Source organism: Narcine bancroftii, chromosome 4 (assembly GCF_036971445.1).
Source record: "Narcine bancroftii isolate sNarBan1 chromosome 4, sNarBan1.hap1, whole genome shotgun sequence".
Classification (NCBI taxonomy): Eukaryota; Metazoa; Chordata; class Chondrichthyes; order Torpediniformes; family Narcinidae; genus Narcine; species Narcine bancroftii.
This window is the reverse complement of record NC_091472.1, coordinates 131145630-131166120: the sequence shown is the minus strand read 5'-3', so window position 1 is coordinate 131166120 and position 20491 is coordinate 131145630. Positions and strand designations below refer to the sequence as shown.

The 20491-nt window shown below is 41.9% G+C and overlaps 1 protein-coding gene across 7 annotated transcripts in view; it reads right to left on the bottom strand.

Moving 5' to 3' along the window:
* The window catches only part of ttc28 (tetratricopeptide repeat domain 28), a 1007267-nt gene that overhangs the window by 335652 nt on the left and 651124 nt on the right, over positions 1-20491 (bottom strand). The gene's annotated exons all lie outside the window — the stretch shown is intronic.

Here is a 20491-nt window from a genome sequence, read left to right as displayed (position 1 = left end):
ATTTTTCCTTACCAGGACTTAAGGCTGTTAATGGAAATCTACATGGTTGTTCCTGTCCACATCCAAAGCCAGATTCTCTCATTGCTTCAAATGATTATAGCTCATCAGCAAAGTTAGTAACTGAACTTCTGGCATGAATATTGACTAAATAATTTACCAATGAAGAACCATATTTTTATGCATATAATGTGCGGCTATATGCACATATTACAAACCAGGCACCCCCCCCCCCCACCCATTATGTACATATGCGCACTATACAAGAATACTTTGACATGTTGAAAGAACGCACACAATTAATACCGGGCATGGGAAAGTCGAACCACCAATTTATAGTGAGCATGGGAAGTTATAGCGAGTGTGGGAATATAATAGCAACATTGAAAGAAAGCGCACAATATATAGCAGCCATGGGAAAGGTGCACCAGCAATTTATAGTGAACGTGAGAATGTTATAGTGAGCGTGAGAATGTTATAGTGAGCGTGAGACTGTAATAGCGGTAATGAACGCGCACAATTTATCGCAGGTGTGGGAAATTTTGATCTTGGGAATATCTCTTTGTACTGAATGCCATGGTATTCCTATCAACAGGACATTCTGGGTGGGGCACTGCACCTTATCCATGTTAATTTCCCAGACCCGTCCCTAAGGGAGGAGATTAACATATCAAGTGCCTCTGATTTGAGACATATGAAATGTCTTTTTTTTTCAAATTTTATTTTATTACACATGTATCAAAAGTACATACAAAGCAAAGAAATCTTATATATCAAAATCAATATTTTTTTTAATCATTTTCTCCCACCCAACCAGTCTCTCCCACTGAGAGAAGCCCCGAGGAAAAAACAAAGAAAAGAGATGGAAGAGAGAAAAGAATAAGCAAAGAAAGAAAAAAGATGGACTAGTTTTATCACAATTATCTAATTAATAAATTGTAGCTTAAGTATGTCTAATAACTACAAGTACAGTTTTATATTATAATACATTGTAAAGCAAGACATCGATCACTATGTATATATATATATGTATATACACAATAAAATACAAATAACATCAAATAAAGTAAAGTGAAATAAAATGAAATAGAGCAGGGGAGTATTTTATTACTTACCATATTTTAACCTATTGACATAAGTTATCTGCAAAATCATAACACCAACATTTCACATTATTTGAAAAACAAATTCTCAGAAATTTATCATACCTATTCTTTAAATTATATGTATTATTTTCAAAAGGTATACAACTTCACATTTCTACATACTGTATGTCTAATACCTGTTAAAAAAATTCTATTAATTGGTCCAAAAGGAATTTGATTTAGGACATGTCCATGTAAAGTATACAAACGTATCTCTATCCTGTTTACAGCAAAAAGCACTTTACTGAACAGTCTGACTTCAATCTATTAAGTTTTTGCAGTATAATATGTAACTAGTGAATGAAATTATAATGTATCCTTCTGTATCTATCATTTTGTTATATTTTTCATATTATATCTGTCTTGATAACAATCTTTAATAGATTTTATATTCCTTTATTTCTTGACCAGTTAATAAAATTTATATTATTCAAGATAAATGGGGTCAATTTCTTTTGTACCAATGGCCTTCTTGTTTTCTCACCTATTTTATTCAATGTCCCACATCGGACTTGTCAGCCACAAACGAGCCTGCAGCTGACGTGGACATTTACCCCCTCCATAAATCTTCGTCCGCGAAGCCAAGCCAAAGATATTAGCCCAAACCACATTTTCTCCTTCCTCAAAAGGAGAAGAAAGAGATCGTAATTGGGTCACTTTATTATAGTACTCACAATTTGGAAGCTGCAGACCACTCAATTCAAATCTCCAATATATTTTATCTTAACTCTGAAGCCTGTCTTTTTATTTCAAATTTTATTTTATTAACACATGTATCAAAAGTACATATAAAGCTAAGAAATCTAATATATCAAAATCAATACTTTTTTTTATCATTTTCTCCCACCCACCAGTCTCTCTCACCTAGAGAAGCATACTTTATCAGTCCCCGGCTCCTCACTAATCTCTTAAAGGTTAAAAAAAAACTAAAATCCAGTGTAAAGACAATACGCGAGTGCATACATAGAAGAAAAGAAAGAAAGAAATATAGAAAAGACCCCCCCCCCCCCAGCATTGTCGTAAATTCCCTAGAAAGTGCAACCACCCTCCATTTTTCGGGTTGTGACGAAAATCGCAAAATAATGTCCACGATTGGTAGGAACCAGTCACTGAGGAGTAGGAAAGGAGAGGTTACACTTGTAGGGGTGTATTATAGACCACCCGGAGGGGACCGAGACCTAGAGGAGCAAATCTGTAGGGAGATAGTAGATATTTGTGATAAGCACAGGGTTGTAATTATGGGAGATTTTAATTTTCCACATATAGATTGGGAAACACATTCTGTGAAAGGGATGGATGGGTTAGAGTTTGTGAAATGTGTGCAAGATAGTTTTTTACAACAATATGTAGAGGTGCCGACCAGAGAAGGAGCAGTGTTAGATCTACTGTTGGCAAATGGGATGGGTCAAGTGACGGAGGTTAGTGTTGGCGAGCGCTTCGGGTCCAGTGATCATAATGCCATCAGCTTCAATGTCATTATGGAAAGAGAGAAATCAGGGCCAAGGATTGAGGTTTTTGATAGGGGAAAAGCTAGATTTGAGGAGATGTGAAAGGACTTGCAGGGTGTGCATTGGGACAATTTGTTTTATGGGCAGGATGTAGTAGAGAGATGGAAGTCTTTTAAAGATCAGATTTTGAGAGTGCAAAAGCTTTTTGTTCCTGTTAGGTTAAAAGGAGGGGCAAAAGGTTTGAGAGAGCCGTGGTTTTCAAGGAATATTGGAAACTTGGTTCGAAGAAAAAGGGAGGCGTACATTAGATATAAGAAGCATGGAGTTAAGGAGATGTTTGAAAGATACATTGAATGTAAGAGGAATCTTAAGAGAGGAATTAGGAAAGCTAAAAGAAGGTACGAGAAAACTATGGCAAGCAGGGTGAAAACTAATCCAAAAGAGTTCTACAAATATGTTAATGGTAAGAGGAAAGCTAGAGACAAAATTGGTCCCTTAGAAAATCAGAGTGGAAAACTGTGTGTGGAACCTAGAGAAATGGGGGAGATATTGAACAGTTTCTTTTCTTCGGTATTCACTAAGGAGAAGGATATTGGGAGATGTGGGATAAAAAAAGCAAATTGGGTAAATATGGGGAATATAGAGATTACAAAAGGTGTAGTTTTAAGGCTTTTGAAGAATATAAAGGTGGATAAGTCTCCGGGACCAGACGGGATCTTCCCCAGGACATTGAGAGAAGTGAAGGAGGAAATAGCAGAGGCTCTGGCGGTAATTTTTCAAATGTCATTAGATATGGGGATAGTGCCGGAGGATTGGCGCATTGCGCATGTGGTTCCGTTATTTAAAAAGGGTTCAAGGAGGAAGCCTGGCAACTATCGGCCTGTAAGTTTGACGTCTGTGGTATGTAAATTAATGGAGAAAATTCTTAGAGATAGTACTTATAAACATCTGGATAGACAGGGTCTGATCAGGAGCACTCAACATGGATTTGTGGGAGGAAGGTCATGTTTGACCAATCTGATTGAATTTTTTGAAGAGGTGACTAGGAATGTGGATGAGGGTAGCGCAGTGGATGTTGTCTATATGGACTTCAGTAAGGCCTTCGATAAGGTACCACATGGAAGGTTAGTTAGGAAGGTGCAGTCTTTAGGTATAAATTTTGAGATAGTCAAATGGATTGAACATTGGCTGAAAGGGAGAGGCCAGAGAGTGGTAGTGGATAATTGTCTGTCAGGTTGGAGGCCGGTGACCAGTGGTGTGCCTCAAGGATCTGTATTGGGCCCATTGTTGTTCGTTATATACATTAATGATCTAGATGATGGGGTGGTGAATTGGATTAGTAAATATGCAGACAATACTAAGATAGGTGGAATAGTGGATAATGAAGAAGGTTTTCAAGGATTGCAGAGGGATTTGGGCTGCTTAGAAAAGTGGGCTGAAAAATGGCAGATGGAATTTAATGCTGATAAGTGTGAGGTGCTTCATTTTGGTAAGAAGAATCAGAATAGGACATATGTGGTAAATGGGAGAGCATTGAGGAATACAGAAGAGCAGAAAGATTTAGGAGTGACGGTACATCGTTCCCTGAAGGTAGAAACTCACGTGAATAGGGTGGTGAAGAAGGCTTTTAGTATGCTGGCCTTTATCAATCATTGCATGGAATATAGGAGTTGGGAGGTGATGTTGAGATTGTATAAGACGTTGGTGCGGCCTAATTTGGAGTTCTGTGTGCAGTTCTGGTCGCCTAATTATAGGAAGGATATAAACAGAGTGGAGAGAGTGCAGAGAAGGTTTACCAGAATGTTGCCTGGGTTTAAGCATCTGGAGTATGGGGAGAGATTGGACAGATTGGGTCTTTATTCTTTGGAGCGTAGAAGGTTGAGAGGGGATTTGATAGAAGTATTTAAGATTATGAAAGGGATAGACAGAATGGATGTGGATAGACTATTTCCGTTAAGAGGAGGAAGGTTTAAAACAAGAGGACATGAGTTAAGAATTAAGGGGCAGAGGTTTAGAGGTAACATGAGGGGGAACTTCTTTACTCAGAGAGTGGTAGCTGTGTGGAATGATCTTCTGGGAGAAATAGTGGCGGCGGAGTCAATTGTATTATTTAAGAAAAGGTTGGACAGGTATATGGATGAGAGGAAGATGGAGGGTTATGGGCATTGTGCAGGGAGGTGGGATTAGAAAGGGGTGTTTGGTTCGGTGCGGACTAGAAGGGCCTAATGGCCTGTTTCTGTGCTGTAATTGTTATGTTATGTTATGTTATGTTACATCTCCGGCTCCTTCGAGTATAATAAACTCATCACCACAATATTACAAAACCTTTTCCAAATTACATTAACCAAAGTAAAACAATTCCCCATCTTCAAGTGTCCACTCTTTGGGTCAACTCTTGATGCACGTCTGGCAACCGCTCCACATATTCTTGATCATGTTCTGGACTCATAAAGAATCTACCTTGGACAAATACTTTCAAAGTTGGAGGATAACGTAAAATGAAAGAATATCCCCTCTTCCACAGTACATTTTAACCAGATTGAAACTCTTCCTTTTCTTTAATAATTCAAAGCTTTTGTCAGGATAAAAGAAAATCTTGTTCCCTCCAAATTCTAATGTTGCTTTTATTTCTTTAGCCTTGTTTGGCTGCTAATTCTCGAATTATTTCCCTCACTTAATAGCGAAGAAATTTCACCAAAATCGGCCTCGACTTCTGATCTGGTTGAGGTTTAGGTCTAAGAATTCTATGGGCTCGCTCAATTTCAATATCTCCATGAAAATATATTTGCCCAAAAGTCTGCGGAATCCAATGCTTCCACTTCTTTCAAACCAATAATCTTAATATTGTTCCTTCAACTAAAATGTTCTCGTAAATCCACTTTTTCAGACAGCTGTTTATTCAATGCAAGCATTTCTTCTAATCCTCATCCACCTTATCCATGTATTCTTGAAGAAATTGATTTTCCAAGGTAATACTTTGAATTTTTTCCTCCATTTCTTGATTTTTTTTGCATTTTTTAAACAAATTTGCATACTTTATTAACTTTAGCCTCTGACCTCTTAACAGCTCATCTTATTAACTTTAATTCTTTAAAAATCATAGTTACTGGGTCCTGAGACTCAGGGGTGGCTTTAATTTTCTTTCTTACCCCTTCTTCTTCTTCCAACATTTCCTCTAAACTTTGTTCTTCTTCTTCCTCTGGTTCTCGTTGTTCTTCCCCTTCTGACGGCCTTCTAGACTGCCTTGGAGCCTTTCTAGAGGGCTCGGGAAGCCACTCTGACATGCCCTCCCATTGTTGTCGACTACCTATCTGTAACTCCTCACAGATGTGCAGTCAGGTTGCTCTCTTCCCAACTTGTCAGAGCGTCCCTGTTGTTGCAGGGAGGTCACAGCTCACCAGGAGGCCCTCTTCGCCCAGAGGGAAGACTTCACCTCAGTTCCCAGTTTTTTTCTTCAAGGTAGGCCTAACTTTTCCTTCCAGTTGTTGTTCTTTCATTTTCTCTGTACTCTCTTCTATTTGTTTATCTTTTATTCGGCAGCATCACATTTCTTCTCCTGAGTTATTTACTAATCATTCAGATGAGTTTAATAATCCTTTTTTAAACTTTTCCTTGGAGAAGCCAGATTTTTCGACCTGGCCCTATGTCATCACATGACATCCCCCTCTGACGCCTGTCTTTGATCTATTTAATTGATTCATCTCCAAGGCTTGTTAATGTGTTGTAGCAGGATATTATCTATATAATGGGCAATTGATATGGGGGAAGTTGATTGGGTGTTAATTGTGAGAGATTAACTTTGGCAGATGCTGGTATGCGCTTTGTCTCAAGTCTCAATTAAGTGCAAATTGCTTTTGTCAGTAGGAATTTAGAATACTACGCCTACACGGTATATGTGTGTGTACGTTATATAAAAATATTTTTACACAATTTATGATTTTCTGCATGTTATATGCATGTACACCACACATGTCAAACTCTGGCCCGCGGGCCAAATTTGGCCCACGATATAATTATATTTGGCCCGCAAGATCATATTAAATATATATTAGAGTTGGCCCGCTGGCCGCCGCGCCAGTATAGCGCATGCACACTGAAGGTGAAAATGAAGACGCCGGAGGTGTGGAGGGATCTCAGAGTCCCGAATCCCGGGGATCGGAGCGCTGCACTCAGCCCGCCCGTCTCCCGGACACACAGACGCGGCTGGAGTTGGGGACCATCCTCGCTGTGTCTGCGCTTCAGCGGCGACGCCAGACTGAACGTCTTGTTGGCGATGCCTTCCCCCTCGCTCTGTGCGCAGCGGACCCTGCCTCCAGCTCCTTTTGTTGGAGACGAGCCCGGCGCCGTGAGATCGCAGTTTAATCCCTCTCCAACCATGGGAGGGGGGTGGGAGCAATGCGCTCTTCTCAGCCAATTCCTCCACCACCCCAGATGCCGGCGTTTCACCGGGGGTTCGGGTGCCTTCGTCAGGTGACCGACCTGTTGGTCCAAGACAAGGGGAGAGCGTACAAACTCCACACAGACAGCACCTGAACTCGGGTGAACGTGGAGCTGCGACCCCACATTCCACATCAGGACTGTGTGTAAGATTGGGAGCAGTGAGACAGAAGCTTATTTTGTTCCTGTGATTTAAGCCTTTCTTGGGGTGGGGGGGGGGGGGTCCTTCTCTGACCACTTGCCTAATAATTAACCTAATCAGATGTGGAGTTACCACAATACAACAGTTCTCAACCTTTTTCTTTCCACTCGCGTCCCTGTGCCATCGGTGCTCTGTGATTAGTAAGGGATTGCTTAAGGTGGTCTGTGGGTGGGAAGAAAAAGTTTGAAGACCACTGCTTTAATCATCCCTCATTGACTCGTCATGTGCACGGTTTCAGAACGCTAAAGGAAATGGGCCAATGACAATTTTTCTCAAGCAAAATATTTCAGTAACAATTGGGTCTAGAGCAGTGATTCTCACCCTTTCCTTCCCACTCACATCCCACCTTAAGCAATCCCTTACTAATTACAGAGTTCCGATGGCATAGGGCACACATGTCAAACTCTAGCCCGCGGGCCAAATTTGGCCCGCGATATAATTATATTTGGCCCACAAGATCATTTCAAAAATGTAATAGAGGTGGCCCGCTGGCTGCCGCGCCAGTATAGTGCATGCACAGTAATACAACAAATCCCAGAATGCATTGGCATCAGCCTGCTAATCGCCCCCATCTCCTCTGTTTACGTTGCAGGGTCTCACCGTGGACTCTGGTTTTGGGGCCTGGCCGATGTCAGGGGAAGCCAAGGCCACTTCCCAGCGCCCGGAACCGGAGCCCTCGGGCCTGACCTCGCCAGGACCGTTGCCCACTCCCCCTCCCTGCCGCAGGCCGATCCGCAACTCACGGTGACGGGGCCGCTGATCCGCCGAGATGCCGCCCTGCAGCGAGAGCCGATGACCCCGCACTGTCGTTGTCCAACCCGATCGCCCGCAAACCCTGCCCTCCCGCACACAGGCCTGAGTAAGTATTATGAACTTTAATCTCAGGATAAAACGATCTTCCAATAGTTTCATGTCACAGTGATAAATATATTCCTGGTTAAAAATGGTCCTGCACCTGGATACATGCTCATTAGGCATAAAGCTTGAAAAGTCTGTAAATCAAAGGATATCTGTACCAATGGAAATAGGGCATGGCAAATAACCCTGCTAGAGTTCATGCCCACAATCAGTCACCCATTTGATTGTTTCAGGAATCATGTTATTCTCCCACATTCTCAATAGCCCTCAGATTTTACTATTCGACAGCACACTAGCAACATTTGACAAATCCTCTATAGAGAAATATTATTTATTGAATATTTTATTTCTCATTTGTTCATGCTTCTGGAAAGAGTTTATCCAAAACTATTATTAAACATTTATTTTAATAAGAAAAAGTTTAACATTACATATGCTGAAAGAAGAGAAAACATGCAGATGTTGTTGAAAATTTTCAATAAATATTTAGTTCGGCCCTCAACTTAGTCCAAGTTTTTAATTTTGGCCCTCCGTGAATTTGAGTTTGACACCCTTGATGTACACGTTATATGTGTGTACACATTAAATAAGTGAAAATATGGCACTGATATTCAGAATCTCCTCAAAGGTTTTTTTGGGAAACAGGCTCCTCTAGCAGCTTTGGTAAAGGTAAAGGTTCCATTATTATCACGTAATACTACATTTAGAATGTGACCTACATGAAATTCTTTAACTTTTGTCTATTGTAAGGCAGAGAGTTGCTACTTTGTCCAGCGCCCCTCACAGAAACCTACAGCACCTGGTGTTCCTAGGCAGTCTCCTCTCCAAGTACTGACCAGTCCTGAGCCTGCTTAGCTTTCGAGATCAGACAATCTCAGGCATATTGAGGCTATTAGATGCTGGGACATGTTGGGTGTCAAGTTTGTCTTGGCAAAGTCAATTTAATGGTAGTACATTTGATTTTCCTTTGAACTACATGATAAAGGACCAATGTTAGAAGGAGCTTGGTCTGTTCAGCTGTTCAACAGGAATTCCAATGAGGGCAGAAGAATTTAAAAGTGAATTCCTATTCAAGTACTATCAGCCTTCTGACAGTCATTTTTAAAAAAATCTCTATTCAAGTCAAATGTGTAAACTTGTACATACTAAAGATATTTACAAGATATCACAGTATAATCAAAGAAGATAAAGATGACATCCATGTACCAAGGTACAAAATTCTTTTAAATAATTGTGTATCACAATAGGTTGACAAGCAAGTAACTGCATACAACATTAAGGGATGCTTAGAAGATCATATCTAGAGGTGGAAAATAAATCAGTAAGTGGCCTGGATGTCTGTTGGTGACTTCTGCAGGTAAAATTAAATAGATGTTATTCAAGTATCTGAGATAAGAATATCACCATTGTGCAATCACAAACTGATAATGGCTATGCACTTTAAAAGAAAAACTATCCAGCACATTTGTAAAATTTGGCCCAGTGCAGGACCAAATTGCATTTTATTTATCATTTGGTTCTTGATGAAAATTATTTGAGCTACCATCTCTAAAACCAGACTGTGCAGTTTAAAACAGAATAGGTTTCGAGAGCTTTCAAGTTAAGACTACGATTTCAGAACATCTATTGTCATGCTCACGAATAATGAAATCAAAATCTACGTGTGATCATGAAGTGATGTACTGTGTCTTTAAACATACAGTTCTCTCATGGGCTTGTGTTGGCTCTGTATATTTATTCAATCTGAGGCCTAGCTGGATTAATCTAATCAGCAATGTAGCTTTAAACCAAAGCAGGCAAATTACTGCATTTTTTTGAAAAAAACAGAATTTTGGCATGTCTTTTCAAATTTGACCTGAGTCAGATGATTTATAACCGCAATCTCTGCAGCCTGTTATCTGAATTCTGCCTTAGTGGGGGAAGTCAGAGTAAAGCCATCTTTTATATACATTGTACAGTAGGTATGTGATGGCACATGCTTATGGGGCCTCCGTAATACAGTCAGCATTAGACAGCTGCTATCAATTTAGCAGCACTTCGACCACATTACAGTCCCATGTTCAAGTTCTGGAAATTTGAGCCATTCAAGTCCATTTTATCCTCTGGCCATGCTCATTTTACTGTTTGGCCTTTAATTTTCTGAAAAAGCAGAAAGAAATTTGAGCCTTGACCAAAAGGAAAAAAAAGCACTGGATCTCTCTCCAGGCTTAGGACTGTTTTGCAGTGGAATGTTACAGCAGGGAGAGCACAAAATACCAAAGAAATCTTGGTGAAAAACGGATATTCCCTAATGCACAATGTGCTGCACTTTTGCAGAAGCAACACAAAACTTGAGCAAAAAAAAATGAACTAGAATCAGCATGCCCTGCTGGAGATCACTTATGTATACATTAAACTGGATTCTCTACGACTCCTTGCTTAAAGTAGTTACATTTATTTGGTTGTATGAGGATTACTTCATTAAAAGTTTTAGCTTTTATCAGTCTTCACTATGCATGCAAAGGACTCTCTGAACCATGCAATGTGTGACAGATCTCCTGCTTTCTGAAAAAATTGGCCACCCCGAAAAGCGCAAAAACCCACAGGGGCCATTTTGACCAGGAACACAATTTCTTTCGCTGTGATTCATGGCAATACACTGAATATTGAGTTGCACAATTGAAGTAATAGTAAGGAAAACATCTTTATCAGTCAAGGCAGAAAATAATCTTGGTACTTCAATTTTGTACTACCTGTCAGATACTTGGCAGTATCAAGGCAAAGCTGATTTACACCAGCAGTCGAAGAACAAGAAAAAATTCAAATAGAATATTGTCGCACAGTGGGATGACTTCCATGGACCTCAGGAGTTGGCGGGTTTTCTTTAAATCTACAGATTTGATCACTGCAATTGCTTTATTGATCATAAATCTCACATGCTTCAGCAAGTGTATTTTAATCCTCAACATTTCTTTTGTCGGGAATAATATTCTCCCTTTTTAAAAAAAAATATATTTTATTGATTTTAATAAAGAACAGACAAAAAAAGAGTATAATTCAATAAGATAGTATGGACAGTTACATAAACTAAATAATATTCTGTGTCTCATTAACATACATAAATTTTAAATCATAACTATAATTCATATTCTAAATAGAATATATGTTTTGAGAAAAAAAACTAATAATACAAAAAAAAGGAGGAAAATAGTAGGGGAGAAAATCTCAAAACCCTTATCTAACCGTGTTGCCAGATGCTATATATGACTGGCATTAAAAGAAAAAGATTTTTTTAAAAATTAATATAAGGAACATGGAAAAGATACAAGTCAAACAATATAATTAGACTGGAGTGAAATTATAAAGCAAGATAGTGAGTCATAAATGACCCCCATAACTTCTGGAATCTGATATCTGAATTATTAATTGAATAGCCAATGTTTTTCATATTCTAACAGGACATGATGTCTTGCAACCACTGATCATGAGTAGGTGGGGCAGCATCCTTCTACCACAGTAAGGTCGCACACCTCATCAAAAGAGAGGCAAAAGAAATGGCGCGACTCTGAACCGGCAAATAGCTTTTCAAAATGAAAGCCTTGCAATGCTTCGCCATGAAGGGACCTCAATATGTCAGGGTAAATATAACAGGTAAACCGGAAAGTCTGCAGATGCTGGGACTGGAGTGCTGGAGAAACTCAGCAACATCTGAAGGAAGTAAAGGGGAACCAATGTTTCAGGCCTAAGCTCTTCGACAGCAAAATGCAGACCAGCATCTGAATAAAAAGGTGGGGGGAGGAGCATCGGCTAACAAATAAGAGGTCATAGGTGGCTATGGGTGGGACTATCGACAACTGCATTAGTGCTGCCTCCTGCTTTCATGATGAGCTCAACAAATTTGTCCACATTGCTGCCAACTTTCACCCTAACCTCAAATTCACTTGGTCCATCTCAAGAGACTCTCTCACCTTTCTCAATCTCGGGAGGCAAACTCTTATTTTCCACAAATCTACCAACTCCACAGTTACTTCGACTACACCACTTCACACCCTGTCCCTTGTAAGGATTCTACTCCTTTCCCTCAAACACTCAAATATCCTCCATTTCCCACACATTTGTCCTTGCTCTCTCCTCCGCCAGATGCAACAAGGTCAGGATTCCGCTTGTCCTCACCAACCACCCCAACACATTACCATAAAATATGAAAGAAGTAGGCCATTTGGCCAGTCAAGTCTGCTCCTCCAATCCACCTTGAACTAATCCATTCTCCCACTCAGCCCCACCCCTCTGCCTTCTCCCAATAACTTTTGATACCCTGACTATTCAGATACCTATCAATCTCTGCCTTAAAAACACCAAATGACCTGGCCTCTACAGCTGCCCATGGCACCAACTCTCTAGCTAAAGAAGTTCCTCTGCAATTCCCGCCGCTTACAACGTGATCCCACCACCAGACACATCTTCCCCACTTTCTGCATGGACTGCTCTCTCCAGGACTCCCTTGTGCACTCATCCCTTCCCACAAATTTCCCCCTCAGTCCCTCCCCCTGGTATCACAAGAAATACGTCCAGTGATCCCGTTGTGGCCTCCTCTACATCAGAGAGGCTGGAGAGTTTTGCTGAGCACCTTTGGTCTGTCCACTGCGGTAATAGGCCAAAAAATTTAATTCCACACACTATTCCCACATCGACATGTCTATCAGAGGGTCCCGCAAGTTGGAGGAATATTCCGCTCGGGCACTCTCTCACCACACGGATGGCATTAACAACAACTGCTCTAGTTTTCATTAAACTCATCCAAGTCTCTCTTTCCTCCAGCTCCCCACCCCCTTCCTTCTCCAATCACTGAGCTACCCCTCCCCATCATCTTGTTTTGCTCTTCTACCCATATCTACCTGTGCCCGTTTTCCTGTCAGCCTGTATCCCTTCCTCTCCTCTCCTCCCTGCACTTTTTAAATTCAGCTGCCTCAGGCCCGAATCATCGGTTCCCCTTTAATTCCTATGGTTTGCTGTGTAATTTTCTGAATTTCTCCAGCACTCTTGTGTATTGAATGTACAAACACTGATTGATTACAGAGGAATCAATCAAAAGCAAATTTACTTCACTGGTTAGGTTGGTAAAACCACACATCAATAACCACCAGTATAATACCAAACAATCAAAACTACTCAATTTGTTATTAAAGCTGCCATATAGTTAAAAGTCTCCATTGGCCACTGAGACAGAGGTGCACCAAAGAAGAGGTACAAGGAACTGCTTAAATAAATCTCTTAGTGCCTGGCACATTGACCCCCGCCAGTGGGCTGATCTCGCCTCCAACCGTGCATCTTGGCGCCTCACAGTTCGGCGGGCAGCAACCTCCTTTGAAGAAGACCGCAGAGCCCTCCTCACTGACAAAAGACAAAGGAGGAAAAACCTAACACCCAACCCCAACCCACCTATTTTCCCTTGCAACCGCTGCAACCGTGCCTGCCTGTCCCACATCGGACTTGTCAGTCACCAACGAGCCTGCAGCAGACGTGGACATACCCCTCCATAAATCTTCGTCCGCGAAGCCAAGCCAAAGAAAGAAAAGAATGCAAAACAAACAGCTCAATCTGGGCAAATCTTTAAGCTCCTCAGACACTCAGCTACATTTACAAAACAATAATACAACAGAGATAATGCTGAAAAGCAGTTTGTACAGATCTATGCAATGACAAAGAAGTTCATTGATGAGTTTCTTTTCCAGAGTGCAAGCTTTAGACAATGACAAATAATCATACAATATGTCCAAGGACACATTGGTTTTGAAGATAGATATTATTCCTTTTTGACTTTTTACATTTTACACCATAAAACTCATTTTCATGTTCCATTCTGTCTGAATTCAATATAGTACTAACATTTATTCAGTGTCTGGCTTAGATGTGAGGCACAGCAGCTTAAGAGATAATGAAGAGAGAACATTTTAATAATAGATGAAGAAATGGGTTCATGATATCCCAGAGAAGTGAGCCAAGAGTAATTGTGAAAGGTATGCTTGCTGAGCTAGGAACTTGGAGCTTGCTATGCACATTTTAATCCAATTCTTCAAATCATTCAGCTCCTTGAAGCAGCTTTTGTTTCGGTAAATCGTGTTCATTGATGTGGATCTCAGGAAAATAGATACTCCATGGTGCAACAAAAAAAAAAGTCCATAAATTACTTCAGAAGCAGCAGCATTATGTTGATCATTAGCTGTCCTTTACACATGATACCCCCATGGCACATGCTGGACCTCTAATTTTTTTTCTAAAAAAGACACAACCCTTTAGGATTTATTTACATCCCACACAAATGATCTACCAATAAAAGAGTGCAACATTTTATTTTTTTTCTCTCATCCCAATAAGCGTGCTCATTTTTCTTGCTGCAAGGCTCAGCTTGACCACCATCATTAAAGTTAGAAGTTTGTAAGTTCAAGACTGATCCTTTGACTTCAAAGCAGATTCTGGTATGAATGAGTGGATGTGAGAGAATGCTGCAGGAAATGAGTTGAGTGTACCGTCCTCCAGAGGAATGGGCGATATTCACCGGGATATCAAAAACCTGATCACACTGCCTGAAACAAGCATCGGATTCAAAGTGAACTGACCAACACACCTTCTTCAACCACTCCACCAAAAACAATGTGATGAACTGCTATATACTCATTTATCTGACTTCGCCCTGCTCTGTGACTGTACTTCCAGCACCTCCCACTTGACCCTGTATAAAGGCTCCAACACCACAACCCCTCCCCAGAAAGCCTGGGTCACTGCACAGGATGGCTTTCAGGTTTAATGTAAATAAAAGTTTATTGTTCTGTAACTCCAGTCTTTCAAGTTATTGATAGGGCATCAATGTTATGTACAATCACTTTTTTCCCCAATGATGGAACAATTCTTGAAGCCTGATAAGCTGGAGATCGACCCACAATCGCCAGAAGCCTCAGGCTACTTTGATCTTTGGCTACGCTGCTTTGAGGTCTTTCTGCAAAATTCCTCCAAAATTGTGGCCATGGAGGCAAACAAACTGCAACTATTCTTCTCCTGGGTTGGACATCGAGTGTTCCCAAAGATCAGGGATGCCTCAATGTACAAGGAGGCAATAGACATACTCAAGGAATAAAGCAGAAAGAAAGTCAACAAAGTGTACACCAGGCACAGACAGTCACTGGCTGAATCAAGCAACAAGTTCCTCTGGGCCCTACAGGGACTCTCATGAGCGTACAGCTTCCAGTCGGCATCAATTGCGCAAAACACAGAGAACATGATCCAGGACGCCTATATCGCAGGCGTCAGGTCAGACTACATAAGCCAGAGACTTCTCAAGCAGAGTAAGTTGGTCTTGTAAGGGGCAATCGACCTCGTGAAATTGCTAGAGATTGCTCTCCTTAACACGGAAGCTTACTCGGCGAATGGCACAGGGTCCACACGGGGGCCACCAGCTTGGGACGTGGGTTTACAGGCCAGCAACCCACTACCGCATCGGATGAGCTTACCAATCACAGCTGCGGTCTCCCAGGAGCACCCAAAGTGTTACTTTTGCGGCCAACCAAAGCACACCCGAAATCGATGCCTGGCGAAAGACTCAACGTGCTCAAAGTGCAGAAAGAAGGGACACTACACGAAGGTACATCGATCACAGCCACCTTCCAGTCCCAGGACTCTGTGAACTTCCGGGGATAACCATACCGCTGCATAGACACCATCATTATCCTCCCAGACTACGAGTCAGCAAGGGCCAGACCACGAACCAACAATGGCCTCCGTGGAACTGGATCAAAGCAGACCGCATCAATTCTTCTGGTCTATGATGGACATTTCGATCAACGATCAGGTGACAAAATGCCTTTTCAATAGTTGGAGCACTAGGAGTTTTATCCACCCTGATATGGTACAGCGTTATACCCTTAAAGCATGGCCAGTAAGCTCTAAAGTCACCCTGACCTCAAAGTCCGAGATCCACAGCTACACCACTGTGACGCTGACCACATGGGGAATGGCTTACAAGGACTTTAAACTCTTCATCATGCCACAGCTCTGCGCATCAGTGCTGCTGAGGTTGGACTTTCAGTGCCATCTCAAGAGTGTAACAATCCAATATGACGGTCCTCTCCCCATCCCACCCCCCACAGTCAGCAGCCCACAGTTCATCAGCTGGCTGCCCAGTGCCACCTCCCCCCACTCTGCTGGCCCAACAAATAGGCGGTCTCTCTGCTTTCTGTATCAATCCCCCACCACTGTTAGCGAACCTCACCTCCAACTGTAAACCAGTCACTGTGGCCGTGGACTCTCAAGTCAGATCATGTTCTCTGTGTTTTGCGCAATTGATACCGACTGGAAGCTGTACGCTCATGAGATAAAAACTTCCCCCTCCCCCACATCCTCAAGGCCCAGAAAAGGTGCCTGGGGTTCTTTTCCTACTACACCCAGTGGCCCACCCCCTTATCAAGTCCACATTCTTCCCCCTGACAAGGGATGCCCGGGTAGCCTTCTGCCACACAAAAGAAGACATCATTAAAGCCGCAACGTACATGGTGGATGAATCTGCCCCATTTCAGGTGGAAAGCGACACATCCAATTTCAACCTGGCCTCCACCCTTAATCAAGCAGGTCGGCCCATGGCCTTCTTCTCCCGTACCCTCCAAGGCCCTGAAATTTGACACTCCTTCCTCGAGGAGGCTGCTCAGGCAATAGTTGAGGCAGTATGGCACTGGACCCATTATCTGGCTGACCTATGTTTATCCTGTTCATGGACCAATGGGCCATGGCATTCACGTTTAACAACAGCAGGGTAAGATAAAGAATGATAACTTTTGAGGTGAAGGATCGAACTCTCCATCTATAACTACTAATTCCTGTATTGGCCAGCAAAGCTCAACAAGCCTCCAGATGTCCTGTCCTGAGGGACATGTGCCAGTGCACAGATAGACCGCCTCAAAACCTTACGCAATTACCTCTGCCACCCGGTGTCATCTATAACCTTTGCCATCCCCTGCTCAGACATAACCAACACTACGGTTATCAGGGCACTGTGCAACTTGTTCATCCTATTCGGGCACTCATCATATGCTCACAGCGACTGGGGGTGCTCATTCATTAGCGACGAGTTGCGCCATCACCTGCTGGTCAGAGGTATCGCCACCAGCACGACCACTAGTTATAACCGAGGGAACAGCCAAGTGGAGAGGGAGAACGCCACTGTGTGGAAGGCCATCAACCTTGCCCTTAAGTCCAGGGGGCTGCCAGTCTCTCACTGGAAGGAGGTCCTTCCCGAGCTATTCCACCCAATCAGGTCGCTGCTATGTACTGCCACCAATACTACCCCTCATGAATGAATTTTCTCCTTCCCCAGTAAGTCCATGTCAGGTACCACCCTGTCATCCTGGTTGACGCCCCAGAGCTGGTCCTAGTTTGGAAGCACGTGAGGGGCCATAAAACTAACCCACTGGTCGAAAGGGTCTAGATGCTCTATGCAAACCCCCAATACGCATACGTGACCTACCCAGATGGACTCAAGAAAATTGTCTCCATCCAGGATTTTACATAGAGGGGTACCCGATGAGCATACCCACCAAACACCACCCTCCCCTTTCACGGACACACACTACATGCCATTGCACCCCAACACCATCCCTGCCCCAGTCACTCCAATTGCACATAATGTCCAGCAAGTTGACTTACAGCATTATATTAACTGTAAGTTTCTCCTTTGATGTGTTAGCTCACTCAATCAGTGGGAAACAAAGGAAGCTCTCACCCAGGATTTCTGCTCTCATGGAGACAATGACCATATTGAAAAATATATATCTGGTGTCAGTGAGGCTGGATAAGGTTTCATCATTTATTATGCTTGCGGCATTCCTTCGGGCGATTTATTGGAGTTCTTCCTGCCCGTATTCCACCATATTCCATTAAAGGATCAAAACATGTATAACTGAGAAACACAAAAATCTGCAAATGCTGTGATTGTAGTAAAAACACCAAATTTCCAGAGAAACTCTATCTATGCTGCGTGTCCTTCTGAGTTTTTACAGCATTTTTGTGTTTTTCTAACATTCATGACCATTGCTTTTGGCCATTCAGATAAATAACATGCTAAAGCCGATTACAGATAAAAAGCTTTCAAATTAAATCATTATGAAATCCTGATGTAGAATTACTGGTTTCCCAAAAGGAGGGGTGTCTTCTTCTTGTGCAATAAAGGTCGATGGAAACTGGCTTTAGAGCCTGTTTACTGGTTGAATGAAAGATATTAGAGTTACCTTAAAGTATTCTGTTATTTTATCACTGATATATTATTCGGTTCTGTTTAACAATCATTTTTTAATCTGAATTGCTTTTGGAATCCATTACAAATATCACTTGTTAAGTGACAAGAAATGGAGCATTTACCAGACCTCTGCAGAGAAGAATCAAGGACAAAATGAAATGGCATTCTTCCAATATCTGATCCATCAGAAACTCTGGGAATCAGATTGCACGCAAATGCAGAATCCTCTCACGGTGGAAAATTAAAGTTGATTATATGGGTTGGTTTATTTGCACCTGGTGTTCTAAGATTAAAAAGAGAAAGAATTTCAAAAGACTGGCAAGAACATGGACAGTTCTGGCCATCGTTGCAATTAGTCCCTCTCTTATTGCTTCACACATTTTATTGCTGCTATATCCAATATGTTGAGAATCCCATCACGCATGACAAGAGCTTCATAGGTAGTGAATGGACAGACTTTAAGTGGTCTGGTAATGAGACACCTTTATTGGTCTTACTTTCGAAGTAGTGATGTGGGACGTTCAGTGCAGTTTCCAGTGAATGAAGAGATTCTCAACCCCTCAATCCAAGATTGCGATAGTGACTGACCCACTTTACACCTGTTTTGTTATCAGGGCCTGTAGATATTCCTATCCTCCAGTTTGTACTCCACTTCTCAAGCTCACCTCAATTAAATGAATTGGATAGGTGCAATAATCCATGGTAGATCCAAAGAAGGCAGAGCAGGATCATTCATTTGATATTTTTGATTAAAACCACCTGCATCCATTTGAGTTTGGTCTCTTGTTCTCTAATGTTGGGCTCAGAGTGATTCAGTCTGGGATTGTTTACAGAGCGACTTCCTCCTGCTGCCCAATACAATTCTCTGTGGATGAGAATATGCCAACAGCGGCATTATTGTAGTAAAAAAAAGTGAAAGCATGTGAACTGAGAAATCCATCACAGCAATTAATCTGGCATAAAAACAATATTAGCTGCCTCCCTTGCCTTGTTTCAAAAAGCTCTCAAAAATAAAAATGACCAGAACAGTGTCTGAATTATATTAATTTATCACAAAATATTGAGTACAGTGAGTAGGGTTCTTCTGCAAGTAGACTAAAGGGTTAGCTGTAATATTAATGCAGCTGTGTAAAAAGCACAATTGCAGAAAAGAAGAATTGCAATGCAAAACAAAGATCAATTGTGGGAATAATTGGCATAAGGAGTTGGACTTCCTATATTCATGGTATATTTCACTGACTTGACCTGAGGAAATAGCCTTTTAAAGAGTCACAACATGGCCACAATGGTGGGAGGGAAGTGACAGAATCTCCCCCCCCCAGGAAAGAAGTACTTGGTTCGGCATCTTAGGAATACAGAGCACAGGAGGTCATCTGCCTGTACAAAGGGAACTTGTGGAAGGAAGCTGTCAGCAAGGTGTCCACAGGGGCCCAAGTGCCTCTGATGAATGCTGGAACATTTGGGTACCCTATCGTGCAGCCAAATGTTCTTTCCATGTGTGAATGCAGGAGTCACATTTATCAAAAAGAAAGGTTTCCCCATTTTAGCAGTAGAGCTTTTCTTGATTTCAGCAATGAGCAGCAAAGGGTCATATCTCAGGACAGCTTTAGAATATAAATTTGGTCTTAATTACAGGTAATATAATTCTTTTCCATCTTCTCTGGGGTGATGATGAGGCAGGTGTTTCATGGAACAACATCCACCAGCTGAAGCACGGCACTGTGATTCAGGATCACAGTTGAACCGAGTGAGAGGATATACAAGTTCTCAACTGCAAATCTCTGGTGAAAGGAGGGCAGTGGAAAAAATTCACTTCTGATGCTGCTGAACTCCTTAAATGTCTGGAGTCCATTGCTGCCACACTCCAGGTAGACCTTCCTCGTGGCCACAAACTTCACTGAGCATTAGAAGGACGAAATACGTTTTCCTCTGCCCCGTCATAAGTTCTGTCTTCCTGCGTGCTCTCCATACCGTATTGAAGCTGAACAGTACAATTTTCCAGACAGCTATTTTGTGCAAAGGGTTGGCAAGGGAGCCAAGAAATGGTGGCTCATTGTCAGGTGGCAAAGAGGAAATGCTTCATTTCATCAATCATGCAGTAGTGCCTGCTCTGCCACTAAATAAGACCATGCCCAGTCTTTCTTGC